General features: G+C 35.7%; 1 pseudogene; it reads left to right on the plus strand.

The window, feature by feature from the left end:
• The first annotated feature begins 261 nt into the window (after positions 1–261).
• Positions 262–6,403, plus strand: part of LOC107551835 (protein DBF4 homolog B-like) — an 11,960-nt pseudogene continuing 5,818 nt past the window's right edge.

The following is a 6,403-nucleotide window of genomic DNA, read 5'->3' on the forward strand; positions in this document are numbered from 1 at the left end:
CAAACTGCGTCTAGCTTTATTGTAGCTCTCCAATAGACCATTCAGGACCAAACAACCATCCTGCCAAGTTTAAAATCTCTAGGTCTTTTTAGCTGCTAGATGCAGTTTTGGGGTACAAACCAATAGGGTTTGTAGCACTTTGCACTTGAGCCCATAATAACAATAATATTTAATAGTAATTAATAAAGCAATTCAGTTATTTTTGAAAACCCCCATAGATGAATTGATGTGCATACATTCAAACCTGTTTCAGTTCAAATAATGGCTGGAGAACTTTCGGGTGTTTTGAAGGGCCAATCCTTCTATCTGCTTGACGTGAAGAGACATCAGTCCGTCACACTCACTGACATCATCAGCTGTCTGGGAGGGGTGAGAGATATAATTTTGTCATTCATCTGTGAATTAGACAAGACAGGAATCACAGTAATTGTTGCCCTGAATGCAAAGTGATATTAAATGGTGCATCTCATCCTGTCTCTTCACTTTTTCCTATAGAAAGTGGACAGTTTTCTCACCAAGGATGTGAATGTAGTTGTGACGGGCATTAAAGCACCTCATAGTGATTTGCAGGTGGATGGTCCATGTACTGCAGGAGGGAAACAAAGTGCAACCCCCAAACCTCTGGTATGTACCCAATTCTTAAATTTTGTTCTTGTGTAGTTTATAATGTATGATGTGCTGTCAGTAGATTTTTTTGAGGAGCCTTTCATGCTGAGTTCTGGTTCCTTCCAAGGTCACTTTTTTAAACATAAACATTTCATTTTTTCCTTGCCACAATCATCTTTGTCTTATTCACAGAGGGTATGAAGGCTCCTATTTTCTACAAAGCTACCTTTGAAATGGTATATTAAGAAAAATGCTATAGAGGTTAATTGAAATATTCAATACACAGGGATGTTTGGTAGCTAATAATGTTTTTATTATTAAAACTTTTACTATTAAAATTGTCTTTTTACCCTTAAGGTTTGTGGCAGTCGTGGACAAGCATTACTGGAAAAAAACAATCCACAGCAATGTACTGTAAGTCCACACCTAAATATTTGAGAAAATTCTTCTTCTTATTTATTTTACTTCAATGCAATGTGTGTCTGTGCATGTGCTCCTAATTGTAGTCTCAAAATTAATCCTTCATGATCTTCATTTACATTGAAAATTTGTGAAAGTTTTATGATTTGACAAATGTAAAACAAAGAACTGCACTAATAATGAAAAATAAATACATTTGTGTCAGATTTTCTTGCTTCCATTCAGTCATGATGTCGAGAACATGATCATCAGTGGCCTGTTGCATGAAGTTAGCTGAATAAACTCAGAGTAGGTTTAGAGTTGACAAAACCAGACAAATACAACCTGGTTTAGATCAGGATCAGCAGGCTCACAAAGCTCGATATATATAAACATTATCAGCTGAAGATTAAGAGAGTTTGCTCAAACTAAACATGAACTTACCTGGGTAAAAACTGAAACGGGCTTCATGCAACAGTTTTTCATGTCTCATGTTCTGCTGAAGCAAAATATCACCAGGAAACCTTTGCAGGTGTTTTGAGTTGATTAGCTGATTGGCATGTCACCATATTCTAATTTGTTGAGATAGTGAATTGGTGTTTTTTTTTAATGTGAGCCAAAATCATCACAATTAAAAGAACCAAAGACTTAAACTACTTCAGTCTGTGTGCATTGAATTTATTTAATACACGAGTTTCACAATTTGAGTTGAATTACTGAAATAAATGAACTTTTCCACGACATTCTAATTTATTGAGATGCACCTGTACTAATAAATTCTCAATTTCAGATCAACTTTTCAGTACTCGGATTGTAATGCTGATCATAATGTATAATTTCTAATGAAAATAATTTTCAAGTTAGTAAAAACGCAAAACAAAAAAATGTTCACTAGTGCTCTCTGCCCTTTGAACCCAACGGTATGTTGTTCCAAATGTCTGGTAGCCAATAAATTACTTTGATCTTCCAAACATGACAATAACGGATAGTATAACAAAAAATCCTTTCTTGCTACCTTGTGAAAACACAACAGTTTTTTTTTCTTCTTCTTTTTACGAAACAATTAATGTTGGAACATGCAATTGGATCAAATTGGATAAAAATCCAATCTGACACCGTAAGATGATAAAATATTTTTTGCTCTGTCATAATGCTACTGCTATTAGGATTTATGTTAGGACCTCTCAGTTTTTAATTTTGCATTTTTACTTGTTAACCATTGAATGTTTTTTTTGTTGTTTGCAGGAGAAGTATCAGAGCAGTGTGCTGGCTAATGCTCGTTCATGGGGAGTCAAGGTCTACAATGTTGATGATATCCTTTCATTTACCTGCTTTAGGGGGCAACATCATATAACAATTTAACAATATATAAGTCACATGGGCTGATTTTGGAGTGGCATTTTGAAGTTTGACAACCCCATTCCTCTTTCACATTAATCATACTTAAATGTAAGGTTAGTTTTAAGAATTTGACCATTTGTGTCAATTCTAAAAGTCACAGTGGGTTTGGGAGTGACATGGGGTCACAAACTAAAGGCAATTTCAGTTTTTATATGACCTATTCCATTCTTGAATCTGTGGTGGTAATTGCTGCAAATGAAGTTTTTTTTAATGATTTGTTTGCCTAAAGGATATCACCATTTTTTTTTAGTCATTTAATAAGTGAAGCTCAGAAAAACACTTGGTTACACAAGCATTATGTTGAGGATCACATTTGCAACTTGGCTTTGCATTTAATGATGGACATTCTTGGATCAGAATAATGTGACCATAGTTAACACCTTTTATAAACCATTTTTATTTTTTCAGCATTAACTAATACTACTTTCAAGCGCTGCACTGCAGCATACTATTTCCTCCTAGTGTTCATGTACAGTCTTCTACTGACTTACAAGAAGTCAACACTAGAGAGCACCACATGTACAGTTTGATTTTAAATTTCAATGAAAGCGAGATACTGCTTGTAGGACACTGTTGTGAACCCCTGTTATTAAATAAGTTAGAAACACAGATAATATTTATGACTACTCTGTGTGTTGTTGTTTTTCTTAACGTTAATTACAGAATTTCTAAAGTTCATCAATCCTCTAAATTAGAAAATGAGGACAGCTAAGGTAATTCAATTAATTGTGAATTAATACTGCTAATATGAGTTTCTTGTCAAAATTTGTTTCTTATTCACACCAATTTCACACCCTTTTTTTAAACCGAAAAAAGAAGCAAACTAACAACTCCTCATGCGAAAGGTTTGTAAACTACATGTTAGAAAACACTCTCTGTCTTGTTAAGAGAATGTTCCAGACATGCCTCACCCCTCCTTTTTTTTCTCCCTCTCTCTCACTCTTCTATATACAACGCATTCTCTCTGAATCCCCCTTCTGTATCCATCTCTCTCTCTTGATATTATGTTTTAAATATCTCTTACTTATATGCGAAGTATGCATGCTTAAATGTATAATAGCTTCTCTTGGTTCAAATGTCCCAAATAAGGACATGATAGTTAGGAATGAGGTTCGTGATGAAATTCTGAAGACAGTTCAGCATTCTTCGCAAAAGTCTATTCCTAATATGTCCATGTTTTTCTGTACATGTGGCCATTTTATATAAACACATGTTCTTGGCCAAAGATCCTATGTGTATGTTATTCATATCCTCATTGGTTAAGAGGGTGAAACTCCCTTCGACATATGCCTATATAATATCTGTATTTCTATGAATAAATTGAAGTATTGAGGATACATTTGACTGTGTGTTTTCTTACTTCCCGGCCGTCTATTTACACTTTGGGAGACTGAGAAAATTTCACGGTGGCAAAGAGAATTTACAGAGGGACCAATTGTTATTCTTTATTAACACTACATAAACATGTACTACTTCTTGTTGTGGTTCAGGGATGGGCAACTGGCGGCCCACGGGCAGTATACCGCAGTGTCTTTTAATACGGCCCGCTGGATCATATTAGACTCGGATGATCAATTTTAAAACATTTGAAAAGCAAGTCACGTAAAGATTGCTTTCAGTTTATGATGTTAATACTATCTCCAACCAGGAGAGGTCGCTATTTTCCAGCCGCTTCCCTATTAATTTCAGCGTATAGGACGTGCACTCTACATTCACTAACATTAGCAAATAATAAATGAATAACTGACCATGAAAACAGCATTTTCAAGTCAAGATGGTAAACCGTTTATCTTTTTACCAAGTTCAAGGGGATACCTATATGTTTGGAAATCTTTATTTTATTTAAATCGCCATCACACCAATGCTCACAAACAAGGGGACGCCATTTGCACTTGCCTCAAATTTCAAAGGTAAAATTCATAGTCAACAAGCTTTTTGCCAAATGCATGACTGGAATTGTTTGCACTGAACTATGTTCTTATTAGGGTTTCCGCGGGTCCTTAAAACGTATTCAGTTAAATTGTTTACATTTAAGGCCATGCAAACTCTTAAATGGTACAAAGTTTAAATTATAAGAGATTGCTTTGGATTAATATGACGATTGAATTTCAAAAGGCTACGATTTCACTGAATTGCTGCACGTCAGCTTTGTGTACTGCGATTACCGGAACTGCAGAACTGTTCCGAAAGTGACACCTGCTGGCAGAGAACGAATTAGCTTTTTCAATAAGCCCATCTGAATCCGTGTATCATTCGATCATTCATTTTTTGATTTAATATTAAAAGTAGAAAAATGAGAAAACTGCTCCTTTTCCGTTTTTTTCCAAAAGACGAAAAACGAGAATTCAGCTAAAATTTTCGTTTTTCGTTCATGGGTGGAAAAATGAATAAACAGCTTGATTATTCGATTTCTACATGTGGGCGGGAATTAAACGCCCCTTTCTGCTGATTGGTCAGCCGAAGATCAACCCGTGCCTTCATCAGTTCTTCTGCAGTATCACGCAGCAGAATAATAGTCCTCCACTGCTGCAGTTGTATGGATTAATAACCCATTTTATTGCAACTACATTTCATATTTTTCTCATCAAACAGACTAATGAATAGCTCGACACAACTCGTGAGGCAGAGTCTAGACAGGTCTTTCTTCTGTGTAGGCCAGCGGTTCTTCAAGTGATAGGGGGTCCGAGAAATAATTTGCTATAGCCTAAAGTATTTCCAGACTGTAAAGTCGCTTTTTTTATCATGATACATAGGCCTACTGTGATTTATTCCAAAGTGACTTATATGATGCATTTAACGTCAAGTAATCTAAATGAAGCCTTTTAAAAGACAAGTATTCCCTGTGGTTCATGTTTGTGGCATGCGTCAGAAAGATGCTCTCAAGGAGTGCAAGACTCGCTAAAGCAGCGCATTCTGTTGTTCTCTTTATTTTTCAAAGGCATGACATTTTGTAGTTATTTTGAACGTAACGTTACACAATTAAAAATATACATTTTACCATACGACTATAAATGACAGAGTATTAAATGGTAAAAAATCCAAGTGAATTTAAACTGCTTTAAATATGACTGCTGCTTGTTTCCAGTCTGTGCTTGACTGTAGTCGCGTCTGTCTGCTTATTGAGTTTATTTAACCCATCGCAATTTATTGGAACTGTGTGAACTAGAGTGACTACTCACCTTAATGTTGTTCTAAAGGCTTATTACTTAATAACACAAAAATGTCCTGCTCGCACTTGCCAATTTAATGGCAGAGAATGGTGACTTTATTTTTTATTTTTTTAAGCGGATACATATGTCATAAAATAATCTTATGCATCTCGTGGCGTATATTCCAAGCATTCTGAAGGTATACTGAGGGTTTGGTGAGAAACAAACCGAAATGGCAAGTTATTATATTTTATGAATATGTTGCAGTTGTGTTGCAGTGCGAGTGCGCAGCAGCTGACGCCACGCACAAGTGCATATCCTTTTGAGATATCAATTATAATCAGTTTTAATAAGACACAAGACTACATTATATAACTCTAACAGTAGGCTATTTAATATCTGTTGTTCTCCGGTTGTCAGTCAGAATGACAGTTCTTGCGTGAACATAGGCCAACCCAAGCCAATTTATTATTCTTTCCTTTTTGTCTTAGTGTTTAAAATATTTATTTTGAAACAAATTAATTAATTTGTTTAATTAAACAAACATACTTACTGGGTGAGCAGGGTAGGCTATGACAGCTGTCATACCATACCCTGCCATGCCCAGCTGATGCAAAGAATAGAATTTATATCTACACAAAAGAAAGCCCTGTCTAGACTCTGCCCAGGTATGAGTTGTGTTGAGCTATTCATTAGCCTGTTTGTTTGATGAAAAAAGATATGTAGTTGCAATAAATGCGTTAAGAATCCTTACAACTGCAGCAGTGGAGGACTATTATTCTGCTGCGGAAGAACTGATGACCAATCAGCAGTAAAGGTCGTTTAATTCCCGCCCACGTGTAGAAATC

This window comes from Sinocyclocheilus grahami, unplaced genomic scaffold (genome assembly GCF_001515645.1).
Source record: "Sinocyclocheilus grahami isolate Dianchi unplaced genomic scaffold, SAMN03320097.WGS_v1.1 scaffold435.1, whole genome shotgun sequence".
NCBI lineage: Eukaryota > Metazoa > Chordata > Actinopteri > Cypriniformes > Cyprinidae > Sinocyclocheilus > Sinocyclocheilus grahami.